Raw genomic sequence first — 15223 nt, forward strand, 5'->3', positions numbered from 1 at the left:
GACTGTGAGCACCAGGGCTGCTCCAGGACCAGCTGCTACTTTCTTTTGCCTGGGAACAGCTTCGATAGAGATTTGTTTATTCAAACACCTGAAGAACTAAATTAGTGGTTAATGCTACTCACAATAGCAGACCCATTTAAGTATCAGGTGATAGCTTTAATAGAGCAACAAAAAGAAGTTTTTATAGAGAAAAGAAAACAGACACGAACAGCAGAGAAGATGAGATTTGCAATAATTTTAGTGAGAATGGTTTCAGCAATGGAAAGAAAAATAGACTATATCCTAAAGAGAAAAACAAAATTTGGAGCTGCATAGTTCAAAATTAGACACATTTTAGTTGAGGCATAACCAGACTCTCAAGTAAAGTGATCTTTGAATCAATCAATTATCCAAGGAGAATAATACCACTTATGATAATTAGAAAAATGACTCAAGAAATGAGATAATTCTCAGAGATAATTTTTTTTTAATTAACGCAGAATTGCCTATAAAACTCCTCTGAAAAAGAGAAACTTGCAGCTGAATTCATTTTATAGCATTATACTAGGGTATACTATTTGGCAAATTTTATAATCATACCCTGTAATGAATCCGACCTGCAAAGATGGATAAAGAGGACTAACTTCTGGTTGCCTTTAGAATTGCATGGACAACCTTGGATAAGAGAAGAGGGAATTGGAAAGGTCTTAATAGATCGTGCTCATCACTTGTGGCCAAACCGGAGCTATAAATTGCAGTGGCTCTCCCTTTCTGTAACTCGAACTCTGTTTTCATGTTACTGATTAAGATCTATCCAGTTGGCCTCTTTTTAAAAGACTTGCACACATTTGAACACACCTTTGAGACTCCAAATTGGACTTCTGTACCACATTCTATTTTCGGTAACCACAAAGGTGCTGGAAATTTCAAGTAGTAACAAACACCACGACCTACAAACTTCAGAACATGAGCTGGTAAATACATGATTTCCGGGCTGCAGAACGCACTTGGGCGTGGGCTCCAATGATTCTTTGGGTGTTTGATTTACAGATCCAGATCAGGTGAGGTCATCTTTGTTGTGAAGTTTTCACTCTTTGCTGTGATGTTTTTAACATAATACTGCTCTTTTTTTAATACTCAAAAATCCGCTTCAGGTCCGTTTTTTAAGTTTACTTTTGTGTTGTCTTGAGATGATGAATACATACTTTAATTTTTCATAGAAATGAGACTGCCTTTCTTCTATCCTTAATCAGCCCTTTAGAGAATTCCTCGTTCTCATTCATCCCAGCTCCTCTAATCTGGATTTAAATTAGCTACAAAGGTAGCCAGGTATTTCATGCAGAAATTATTTAAAATAAAGTAATAATAATGACTTTATTATTTATCAAAATACAATGTGTCCAATAAATTATAAATTACATTTATAATAATTTATATATTATGAATATTTATATGTTACATAACATTAATATATTCATCAAATAAAATATTATATTTTTAAATTATTAAATTTATTATATTAGAAATTATACAAATATACTCTTATCAAGTAGTCATAATTTTTTTCTGCATCCTTCTCTTTATTTTTATTTTTAAAAGTATACATTTATGTGGTGCCTTCCGAATATATTAGTTTCTTACAATAGAATCATTCATAAAACGTGACAACGCTTAAGTTGTCTTAATTTTTAATGCAATATTTCATTAAACTCATCTTTCAAGTATTAAAAGTTTTTGAAACCGTACAAGGTGAGGAATTGCTAAGTAATTTGCTGTTATTCTTGCTTCTTGCCTATTTTCTCACTGTCTTAGTGTATTTGAAATTAGTTTTGACCCTGAAGTTTCTTCCTACCCTCATAAAAACACATAAACTCTTGCAGTGTTTCCAGACTGAAGTGAACAGCTTCTCCTGGAGTGGTGTTTGCCATTTCTGTTTCATCCAGAAACAATATATCTACTGTAGTTAAAAGGTTTACGAACGGCCCTTGCTAATGTCTAGGCTGATGAAATGTGTCTCCGATTTCACAGATTTCGAGGCAGAAGATTTGGAGTTTTATTTCTTATTACTCTTATCTCCACTGACTGCTTCAGTGGTTACGTTAACATGTTCTGAGAGGAACTAGCACTGGGGTAAGATGTAAAACATAAAAATAATGAAGTAAGTAAATCAGTCTCTTAACCCATACAGATCAGTGCCACACTCACGCACAAAGACACATTATGACTAAACATTCCCAATTCTCACTTACGTGATAACCACTGTGGCTCTACAAGTAAAATAAACATATCATTACCACTTCATCTGTTGGAGGGGTACTAATAGCTTCCCCCAAATGGATAAGGACTACAAACGTCAGGGATTATTACTTGATACCAGAGAAGCTGGAGGACTCTAAAATTGGAATGGTTTTCACATCAAAAGAGCCAAGAAATCTTTGGACTCATATTGTACTGCATTTATTTGTACAGCCAGTCACATTTATAGATGGTCTGTTCATGTAAAACAAACTTAAGAATGTTCTTATTCATACAATAGTCCTTTGGGCCAATAGTTTCTGTCATTTCACAGATAAATACAGATGCTCCTTGGCTTACAATGTGATTATGTCCCAGTAAGTCCAGCATAAATTGGAAATATCATGAGTCAAAAATGCATTTAATACACCTGTCCTACCAAATATCACAGCTTAGCCTAACCTACCTTAAACATGTTCAGAACACTTATATTAGCCTACGGTTGGGCAAAATTATCTAGCCCAAAGCCTATTTTATAATAAAGTGTTGAATATCTCATCTGATTTATTGATTACTCTACTGAAAGTAAAAAAGATAGTGGTTGTGTGGCCAGTTGAGGGATGGTTTCCACTGCGTGCATGCTGCTTTCACACCACCATAAAGCAGAAAGATCATAAGTCAAACCACCGCAGGGTGGGGACTGTCTGTGCTCTAAAGCCTGTTTATCACTTAACAACCTGACTTTATTAAGTTAGGATAAAAATCAAGATTCCCTGCTCACATTTTCCTGAAATGAGCCACTTTTATAACAGCCTTGACTCTGTACCATTGAAACTGCTTTTCTCTCCCACATCACATGAGTGGAAACAAGGGCTGATTTTAGTACTTAGTTATGCTCATTCATCGTGTTCGTCCTCTGAAAAAATTTGAACATGGAGTCGAAACCATTAGTATGGGGGAAAAGTAATACAATAAATCAATGTGCTTTTTTTTTCATGAGCATAGCAATGTAATGTAATGTGCTTTTTTAACGATGCTTATTAAAATGCCATTTTTCATAAACAACTCTAAAGGTTCTCTAAGTACTAATTCCGAAAAGTATGCTAATTTTCTATACTACTTAAAACTACATCTGTTGAAACTAGAATGAGCACACTTTTGCCACATGCCACATTTTGTTATCATCCAATGGTATAAATACATTCACCACCTACATAAGAACAAAATATGGAAAATGCATTTATGCAATACAGTAAATGCTTAAGAAGAAACTTTTTCATGTTTCATATGATGATGTTTTATCATACAGACTCATATATTCATGAATTGGGCGATTCAGCCTGAGACACGAGGCATAAGTAGGCCTCGAGTATAAACTCCAAGAGGGCAAGGACTTCTGTTTTGTTCCTATAGTACAGTGCCTAACTCATAGAAAAAGCTTACTTCATGCTGATTGAAATGAATGATGGCCTAATGAATAGATATACAAAGCCAGCCAAGGCAAGGCCACGTAATACGTATTGAACAGTGAATGCCTTGATGATATCCTTTCAAACTGTTTTTTCTCATTTTTTTCTTATTTTAAATGCCTTGGGTGAACTCTTTCACCTAGCATATTAGGACTTTTATCTGTGAAGTTGAATTTATTGTAAAAGTTAGTGCTCATACTTGCTATTTGTTATACTGGACACTCTCTTAAAAATGTGAAGAAAATAAGATTGTTTTTCCCCAAAGGCACATACTCTCAGAGTAACTGTTTTCTTCTCCAGATCACAGAGCTGTAGTTAACAGAGGGAGAGTGTTCAACATGGACTCAGCCACAAGACTCTTGAATCTTTTTGAACTCCAGTTGAACTGTATTTGGTTCCAAAGTAGAGCTAATCATTCTTAATCTGCAGGTAAAACCGTCGCTGCCAGTAAACAGACAGGCCCACTACACTGAGCCCAGAAAATCAAGTTGGTTGTGATCAGTTTTCTAATGACACATCTTTTAAATAATCTCCCAAATTAAAGTGGATGCAAATTTTAAGACTACAGGGAATTGGTAAATATTTATATTAAAAGAGATTAAAATTTTTTTCTATTGCTTAGCCTTGTAACATCATAATTAGATGTCTAAACATGATTGGTGCCACATAAATTTCCTTTGGTCCTCATCTAGATGCATCTCCTTATTTTAGAATTCTCATAACTTTGAGTAGATTTAGAAAATATGGATGACCAAAAAGAAGAAAATAAAAACTATCCACAATTTCATTACAAGAAATTAGTGATTACTGGCATCTTAGATTTTTTTTTCTCCCTACTTCCTTTTATTGTGCTATTTCTGGTCTTTGAGAACAAGGAAATTTGGTGTTCACTTATAAATAAATATTTCCATAAATCCCAAAAGCAAAAATATAAAGAAAATGCTAAAATGAGAATTATAACATTTTCTTTTGGCTGATCTGTAATTCCCACAAATAGACAGTCTAGAAAAATGCTCACAAGCACAGGGTTTGGAAACTGGCCGACCCAAGTTTGATTCCTACTTTCCCCACATGTGCGAACCTGTGCAAATTGTTGAGCTTCTCTGATCCTGTTTCCTCTTCTGTAAAATGAGAATAATACCCTCACTAGAGTGTTTTTGTGAATAGTCTGTGAGAGGTATTTAAAGAATTTGGCACGCTGCCTGACATGGTATGCATTAAATGAATGGTAGCTATTATTATTATTTATAAGAATACTTACCATTCTTCTACATTCCTAACTAACCCTGCAGATCACAAAGCTCTAATACCACGTGACATGTGACATGAAGACTAATTTTAGATCAGCCGAAGAAAAACATAACTAAGTGGGTAAATTTTTTGGAAAAAGATCATAAAATGCATTCTTTAGCAAGTACTTTAAGATTTAGGGTTGTAGTCTCTATTAGCATAGGTGATGGCAGTTCTTTGGAATTAGAATCTTTAGAAGAGGTGCTCTCCCACACTCTACTCTCATATAGTTTTTGCAGTTAATACTCTGCATAATTTATCACTGAAATATTAGTTTATCTTAGTGTAGTATAATCCACTCGGGACCATGAGTTACAGAAGTGTGTTGTTATTGTACTGTAGAAGTTTCTTTGAGTTTTAAGTTAGATTTCAACAGTTTAAAAGCAACTTGATCATTGAAAGTTGGAGTTGGGTGCGTTTTATATTAAGGAGCTATTTATTTATTTATTGTGGAAATTTATTTTTATTTAATTTATGTAGGTTTTTTTGTTTTTTGTTTTTTTGCTTTGACCCTAATCAAGCTTTACTATGTTAAGACCTCTAGCAGATCCCATTTTCCTTTCATCCTAGGAGATTTTTTATCGACAAATAGTTACCATTTATGGAGAGCCCGTTCTATGCTAGGCACTGTAGTGCATACTTTGCATGAGTTATTTCCTATGACTATACTTATAACTATAACTATACAATAACTATAATTGTCCTCTAACCTAAGCACATTTTTCAGACACCAAATGATGAAATTCAGAACACGGTACCTTGGTATTTGAGAACACAGCAGAATCGGGAAGGTCTCTCTGACCCTCCTCTGCCCTTCTCCCCTGAGGATAAAAGAATCCTCTGGTCTTCCTCTGAAGCAGGTCTTATGACCCCTGTGTGAGAGGTGCCCACCATATACTCAGAGGAAGGCAACGTCCTTGTCTCTGAAGAAACAGAGACACAGAGAAGAATCTTAGCAAACATGTCTTGCTAAGCTCCCCCCAGGTTATTACACAGACCATATACCTTCATGACAGTTGGCACTGAAATACACAGGCCTCTGTTTCTTTGAATCTTCATTTCCATCTGCAGTCTCCCGTGTCACTTAAAACTTATATTAAATAAACCTGTATTCTTCTCTCTTGTTGGTTTGTCTTTTGTTATAGAGGCCTCAGCCATGAACCCAGCAATGGGTGAGGAAAGAAATCCTTTCTCCCCTACACAGACCTGTGGTTGGAAGACGGGAAGTCACATGCCAGTGGTCACAGTTCCATAGAGGCTAAGTTCATGACTGGACTTTAGTCTACAGTTCCCACAGGCTCCTGCCTGGCCTGCTCCCTCCTTTCCTGCAAAATTGGAGGGATTTGAATACAAAATTGAACGAAACTTGCCTTCAACAGGGCACACACAAAAGGAAAATCAGTCATGGGGTATCAAGATGTTCACAAGCACTTAATATGTACTTTGTTCTTGGAAAGAAAAATATACTGTTTTTCAAACTAGATGACTCATCAAGTATAGAGGACATAAAATTGTTTACTAAGTACAATAAATGGCATTTCGAACTGCAGTTTGGGTTTTTAAGACAACCACATAAGAAATGACATCAGGCTGGGGAGGGAGCCAGGGGAAGGACAGACAGAAGGAGAAGGACGCAGGAAGGAAGGAGAGGCAGGTGGGGGGGGCACCGACATTTAGGAGAGTCAGGGGCCACTGTTGCTTGGTGCTATTTAATGAGGCAGATGCCTATTTTCATACACAATGTACTACAGGAAATTGATCATTAGATTTACATTTTTAGTGTAGGGGGTGTTCCAGTCACAGAAAACCACAAATACAAAAATCCAAATACTGCATCTCCAAGCACTGGCCTGGGACATATCTGTGGATGCACAACCTGCCCCGGACTCTCTAGCTATTCTGCTGATCTCAGGGAATTCTAGGTTGTGTTCCTTTACCCCAGAGCTCCTCCTTCTAATTTTAGTCTTTCGTGTTGAGATGTAAGATGTGGAGAAAGAGGGTTTTCTAGAAGTAAAGTGAGCTGCCAGATCCCTATCAGGGTGAGGACTCCGTGGGCCTTCTTGGCATGATGCAGGGGTCAGGTTGATGGTGTTCTGGCATTATCCAGGTCCTTCCTGCCTGTGTGGGGAGTGTGGGAAGGGTAGAGCAGGACTTGTGCGCTGCTTTTTGAGAAGGTGCTGATTGCTGCAGCCAGGAAGAGTAGCTGCCAGCCATGATACCCTGCCCACCATAGCTCAAAATCATCAATCGTCGTATTAAATAAACTGTGTTTGATTCACAAAAGGCAAGAGTGTTCAGACATAATGCATAAAAATGCAAGCAGTGTATGCAAGGTTGGCTTCGTGACATGCATTCTGAACATTTGCACCTGACCCTGTGCTCATAACAGCCAGGTACTCCATTTGATACTTTGCTGTCGTCATCTCGAAACTATCAATAATCATTTTGGAATAAGGAGTATCTCATTTTCATCTTGCATTGGGCTCTGCAAATTATATAGTGGGTGCTGGTTGCACAAAATTTCAACAAAGATAATTGGTTTCCCTAAAGGCTCCAATCTTATATCTCATATCCTTTAAAGATAGATCAAGGTCAGGGGAAGTTTCAGCAATTCCTCCCTCTCTCCTGCCACTGGGAGAAGCTCTCTTTACTCCCTTCACTTTCCCCTGCATAAGCTGTCTTTGATCTACATCTTCAGAAAAGATGTTGATTCTCATCAGTCTCAAATAGATATCTCCCATGCAGGCTCCGAAGGTCTAGACTGTGCTGTCCAAATGGCAGCCACTAGCCGCATGTGGCTACTGAGAGGCACCTGGCTTGAATTGACATGTGCTATCTGTGTAAAATACACACTAGACATGAAAAAAAAAAGAATGAAGATTAAGTCATTACTATTGTCTATATTGATGCCTTATTGAAATAATAACATTTTGGATATATTGTGTTAAATAAAATATGCTGTAAGACTTGATATCATGTGTTTCCTTATACCTATTTCAATGTGACTACTAGAAAATTAAAAATTGCATATGTGGCTTCTGTTTGCTGCTCAAATTGTATTTCTCTTGGCCTAGAACTTTTTCTAAAAAACTAAACAGGCAAAAAACAAACAAAAAAACATGTTTTCCACCTAGATGTCCCACTTGCATCTCCATCTCAAAAAGTCTCCAACCGGTTTCATTATCTTCTTCCCCAAACGTGCTTTTTCTATATCTTATTTTTCCAAGACAGAAACTTGATAATCAAACTATACCCCTGTTCCCACCTCCAAATGTCTACTAAGGACTATTGGTTCTATTTCCATAATCTCCACTCCAGTACTTTCTCTGCAGACCTACTGTCCTGTCCTCACTGAGGCTTACACCCTGTCTTCCTGGAGTTCTGCGCTGTCCTCCTACCTGAAATCCTTTAATTCCATCTCCCCACCCCCCAGTGGTACTCTGAGACCAGAGTAGCCGTGGTATAATGGCAATCTCATGACTTTACTTTCCTGCTTGAAATCTTTCAGCATCTAACATGGTGAGACACAATTACACCACAGTCTGGCTCTGTCTACTTGCTACAATTTTACTTCCTATCTCTCCACGTCGGACACCCAGCATTCCAACCATATCAAATGGCTTTCCATCCTCAGAACATGTCCCTCTGTGCCTGGGCGCTTTGGCTGTACTGTTCCTGGGCCATGGGGGTCTAAGCACATTCAAGGCGACACCCACATATTTGTTAAGCCCCACCTGCAACATTTCCTCCGTGGTGCCTCAGAAGCTCCCCCACAAGCAACATAGATTGCTCCAGACTTCCCTTGCTTCTGGTCATGTCACACATCTCTGTCAGCGAGATACCATGCGGAATCAGAGTTGCCTGTTTTAAAGACCGTTTAGCAGTCCCTGTTTCAGATGCATTCCAAGCACCTAGAAAAGTGACTGACAGAGTAGCTCATGACTGAATAAATCCCTCACTCTTTTCTCCCTGCCCCCATCATCTCAGTTCATGCCTAGGTTTGCCTCTTGCCTGAGACATTGAAGCTGTCTTTCCATAACCGTTTCATGTGCTCTTCATTGAATTGGATACACTGTTACCGGTTCTTTTTCATACACAAATAGGATCATTACTTTTCCCACTTAAAGAAACTCCAATGGTTCTTCTTTTCTAAAGAATTGACCCAAACTACTTAGCGTGATGCTGATCCTGATGGTGGTGATAAAAACAGGTGCGGTTACCATGCATTCTATCTCTATGTGCCAGGTGCTATGCCCGTCATTTTATAATAATCTCATTTATTCCTATTGATAATCCTCGGAGGCGAGTGCTATTATCTCTTCTCTGTAGGTAGCGAGATAGAGGTCTAGAGAAGTCGAGGACCTGTTCCCGTATACTAAGTTAGCAATTACAGAGCCAGGAATGAATATCAGGTCCACGTGACTGCAAAGCCCACACCCTACTAGGCCAGTTCTTCCTATTGTTTCTACTTTCTAGACCCACTAACTAACCGCCAATGTTCTGTCATGCCCTGTTCGTTCACACGGGTGTCCTCTCCATCTGAAATCTCTTGCACACTCCTTGCACACGTCTGAAGTGGTGCAGGCAGGGTCAGCCACATCTATTGCGTGCCTTAATTGGAGCGCTTGCTCACCTCTGTCTTGGGGATCACGATGCTGCTTCCCCTCTCTCATCCCAAAGACTGTGAACAGCTCCCAAGAGCAGTGACTCTGACTAGTCACTGCTGAACGCACGCAGCCTGGAGAATCAGAGGTGCTTGCCTTTCTAATGAACTCGTTTATATAATAGGAATGACAATAACACTTGCTAACATTTCTTGAGCATATTCCACATGCCATGACCTGCTTGACCACTTATACAGAATCCACTCAATCCTCACAAAACTTTTTGAGATAGTTTATCATTTTAATCTTCATTTATTTTTTCCCAGAAAAATTAAACTTGTAATACCTGTTACTTCAATAGAAAAAAATACATTTTGCTCAATACCAAATTTTATTAAATAGCTAAAGTTTACCTAATTGGCTGGTTTGTAATTCACATTATTTCTTCCCAATAACTGCATTTAGACCAGTCAAATCCCATATCTTTTTTTTTAAAAGAGGAATAAAGATTTTATTATTTGCTTTAAAAAACCATGTGTGACAAATAGAAGAAAAAAACTAGTGAGGCAGTTTAAACATTTGACCTTAGTGTACTTAGCAACTATGTTTAATAGTTTTAAAAAACCCTCATTTAAAAAAATGTGGATCTTTTTCTGTAGAATGACTAAAAAGACATCATCTTACATTTTTTTTTTTTAAACATGTTCTCATCAGAAAAAAAAAAAAAATGACTTTCATAGCGGTAGATATATGCCCAAGCTGTATACAGCCGTTAGTCCTAATCTATCTTGAATTAGGCTACATTTGAGGTTCTGGTTTATCCCATCATTTGCCTTACTTATTCCTAATAACTAGAAAAGTATTTCTGGCTGCCTACTAGGTGTCTTCATCTAGATGTTTCCAACAAATATGTCAAGTCCTACATGTCAAAACATTTTCTCCTTCATATCAAAAACAAAGCAAAAATGCTCTTCTTCATTTCTATTTTGGTTAACAGTATCACCATCTACTAAGTTGCCCAATCCCCCACAAATTCCAAGTCTTTCAACACTCCAAATTGATCTATTGTTCTCTATAATGCTCAGTAAAGAGCATTATAGAGTCCCTCTGAGATCTGTGAAACTTAGATTTTACACACATTGCAGTGGTAACTAGGATTTCACTGAAGAGTGGCAGTAGCAGGGTCCATTCAAACCACATGTATGCATGGCTTCACAAGACTCTAGAGGACTCAGGGATAAGGGACTGGAGCACAGGAATTTGAAGGAGGGTCTTACTATGAGCTTCTATGAACAGCTAACAGCAGTAGCAGCTGACATTTATAGGCCTCTTCTTAAGTCAGACATTGTGAAGAACAATATACATTATCCGTATCCTTAGTGTTTGGTACCATGGTTATGTTCATCTTAGATGAAAAAACCACGGCTCAGGGGGTTTCGTACCTAGGCCTACTTTGCTGCAATTAGGTTTTGGAGCCAGAACTCCCACCAGCAATGAGTCCACGCTCTTAACCCCTAGACCCCACCCTGTAACACACCCCTTCCAACCAAGAAGACTAGATCAGAGAAATCTCTCCTACAGCAGATGTCCAAAGTCACAATAATTTATGTTAATAATTTAAAGTGCGTATTCAGACATTTAGAGCCAGCACATGAAGGGAGAGACAGTGAGGTTACTGTTCCTGACATGCACTCACTCCTGCCCCTGGCCCTGCTGGCTTTCACTCCATCTTTGTACCCTCTTTGTTCACCACCATGGACAGGACACAGCTCTCTATGGCTTCCCACCCCTACACTCCCTCCTGCATCACTGGACTTTGCCCCACACCTCAGTGTGACAAGGTTGTCCACTGGGAACGTCCTCAACCTCTCTCCTGGCTGTCAGGAGTCACCACCATTTACTCAGTTCGCTCCAGTGCTCCTGTGGTCCCAGTCCCCCTCTCCTGCCCCCAGCCTATCCCCTGTCTGTCCTCTGTCTTACCTCTTCACTGCCCTTGGGGTTTTGCTCCCAGAGTAGCTGCCCTTCCTCTTGATCCTTCCTTCTCTCCTGCTGGTGTTTACCTACGGCCATGGACAGCACAGCTCTCTGCCATCACGGATGTCCTAGTCTCTCTCCCTTTCTCCTCTTTCCTTTCTACCTTCTCATTACCTTCTCAGCTGGGGCCTTCTCCATTCTTTGAGTTACTAGCTGTGTCTGTTGCTTTCACATCCTTAAAAACATACTCCTTCCCCCTCACCTTTATTAAGGTATAATTGACAAATAAAATTGTATATATTTAAAGTGTACAATTTGATGCTTTGATATACGTATATATTGTGAAGTGATTACCCCAATCAAATTAGCTAATACCACCTCACGTAGTTACCTTTTTGTGTGTGTATGGTAAGAAAATCTACGATCTACCCACATAGAAAATTGCAACTGTACAATACAGTATTATTAATTATAGTCACCAAGCTGTATATTGGATTCCCAGAATTTATTCATCTTCTAACTGGAAGTTTACCCTCTGACCTAAATCTCCCCATCCCCCTCACCCCAATCCTGGCAACCACTGTTGTACTCTCTGATTCTGTGAGGTGGACATTTAGATTCCACATACAAATGGATCATACAGTATTTGTCTTTCTTTGTTTGACTTATTTAACTAAGCATAATATCCTTAACATGCATCCATGTTGTTGCAAATGGCAGGATTACCTTCTTTATAAAGGCTGAATAATATTCCACTGTGTGTGTGTGTACACACACACACACACACACACACACACACACACACACCCCACAATTTTATATCCATTCATTAATGTACACTTAGGTTGTTTCTGTATCTTTTCCATTTTCTTTGGATATATACCCAGAAGTGGGATTGCTGAGTCATATGATAGTCCCATTTTGAATTTTTTTTTTTTTTTTTGTCTTTTTTGTGACCGGCCACACCAGCGCACAGGCCATGCCTATATAGGATCCGAACCCGCGGCGGGAGCGCTGCTGTGCTCCCAGCGCCGCACTCTCCCGAGTGTGCCACAGGGTCGGCCCCCATTTTGAATTTTTTAAGGAACCTTCTTATTATCTTCCATAATGGCTTTACCAATATACATTCCTACCAGTAGTGCACAAAGGTTCCCTTTTCTACACCTGCTCACCAACATTTGTTATCATTTGCCCTTTTGATAATAGCCATCCTAACAGGTATGAGATCTGTCTCATTGTGGTTTTCCTTTGCATTTCCATGATGATTAGTGATGTTGAGCACCTTCTTATGCACTGTTGGCCATCCGCATATTTTCTGTGGAAAAAGACTATTCAGCTCCTTTGCCCATTTTTCAACTGATCTTTTTTTTTTTTTTTTTTTTGCTATTGAGTTGAAAAACATACCCATTCCTTAATCTTTTGATGTGCTTTTATCCCAGCACTGGAATGAACCATTTCTCAAAGTCAGCAACTAACTCATAACGATAAAATCTAATGAGCCTTTCACTGAGCCTCTGTTTCTTCTTTTCTTACAGGTTTGTTGTGTGTATTAAGCAAATTACATGAAAGGGCAACTCCAGATATTCTGGTCCACTTGGCAGTTAAGAATTCATGCTACCGATGTGCTTGTTGGGCAAATATAGTTTTATCATAGTCAGTTATAATTTTTCAGTTCTTGACATTTGCAAAATTAAATATCAGAGCCCAAAAACATGAGCCAGAGAATTTTGAGGGCATGTTTTCCCAATTATTTCCAAAGGAAGCAAAAGTTAAGGGTTCAAAATGATTATGATGCAATATTATACCCCATAATAATATATAGATCATCAAATTATTTTACCAGATAACTGTCAGTATGAGGTACTGAAAGGACATTTGGGATTTGGGGTCAAAAGGAAGGTGATTGTTAGATTATTTATGGCTTTGATTGTCATTTGCTTTTATAAAATGAGGGTGATAGTAATTTCCCCCTTGTCAATAAATCTAAAAACCAATTTAAAATGAAGACAAAATACTTTGCACACTTCAGAAGGAGGTTTTTTTTTTGATTCAAGGAAAAAGTACTTCATATTAATTGTTATATAAATAATTTCTGTTAGCCTTATAAAATTAAATCTATGAGAGAAAGGAAGTCAGTGATATAATCAGATCTCAGACCATATGTCATATAAAGAGTTATGTTTCTAAGTAAAGCCAATGTCAAATAATTCAGGATACAGTATCAGTCATCTGAATTATTGACCCAAGAAAGCCCTTTCCTAAAACAGATATATTTTCAACAAATGAATAATGGTTTTTCTGATAAAGGAAGTAACTATGCCTTCCCACATTTTTGTTGTTTTTCTTGATTGCCAGATATAACTAACATGTAGTTAAGTTGCTCAGGAGATTAAATTCTGGGGAAAAAGTCTATAGTGGTTTAAATGAGCCAAGTTATTTTTGATTGTGTCATGACTTCCTCTGTTAAGGAAGTCTTGATGACTTGGAAAGGAATGCTCTGACATTTAGCTCAGTGTTTTACATAAAAAACATAACAACTAAAAATAAACAGAACACCTATAACAAAAGAAACATTTAGGGATGTATGGAACAAATTAACGTTTTCATGATGAAAAAGTTACATGGAATCACATCTAGTTTATGTTACTTTGACTAAGTCTCTTGTCTTTGGTGTAAATTTTACTTGTTGGTATTTAATACAATAACGTTCTTAGCCTAATTATCCACCCATTCTTCATTTACTCTCAGCCATGCACTTGGCAAGATGATGGGGGTAAAAACATAAAACATTATTTCTCCCTCATGGAGCTCACTTTCACATTAAAAGATTAGACACATATAGAAAAACTTCATTAAAATGATATAAAAATAATATATGTGCAAATTGGTAAAAGATTAAGAAGGAGCCAACAAAATGTGATGTTTGTTGAATCTCCTTTGGTAAATGATTTGAGATCACAGGAAATATTTCTGATGAATTCCAGCGTTCCTAGTTTTTGGTATTGGGTATTACAATCATAGGTTTTGTGATTTTTCCAGATCCTTCATGAAAAGTTAATATATATAAAGCTCTTAGGATAGTAGCTAGCACAGAGTAAACTCTGTATAATTTATTATTATCAATATCTTTTGGATTGAATAAACCGAATAATTTTTTGAATGACCTTTCCTGTAGTTTATTGAATGCTAGTTATTCAGGTTTTTATTGTTTTCTTGGGTTTAGTCAAAAGCAGATATTTTGATTGACCATGTGAGGTCTTCCAGCTCTTATGGTTTCTTAACTTGGAAAGATCTTCTTGGCTTGATGCCTTTTCTACCTTAAACTCTCTATTTAACTATATTCTAAAGCCTTAAAATAAAGATTTAAAATTTTGTAACTCTAGTTTTAAACTTTTCTTTCTTATGTTTATTTTAAAAAGGAAAATTTTAACTCTTTAGTGTTAATTATATTTCTTGATGAATGTAACTGTAATCAGAAGTTTTAAGAAAGTTAAGAGTAGAAACTGATTTGTTTTTCTTGTTGTCTGAATTATTCACTACATGATGTGTTATATTTGAGCTTTATCTAAGCTTCTGGTAATATTCCTGTGTTATATAATTGTTAAAATATAGTGCTTCTCACCAAGAACGTTATATTTTATTTTTAAAAATAATAGCGTTTTCTAAAATTAT

This window comes from Cynocephalus volans, chromosome 13, assembly GCF_027409185.1.
Source record: "Cynocephalus volans isolate mCynVol1 chromosome 13, mCynVol1.pri, whole genome shotgun sequence".
NCBI classification, from domain to species: Eukaryota; Metazoa; Chordata; class Mammalia; order Dermoptera; family Cynocephalidae; genus Cynocephalus; species Cynocephalus volans.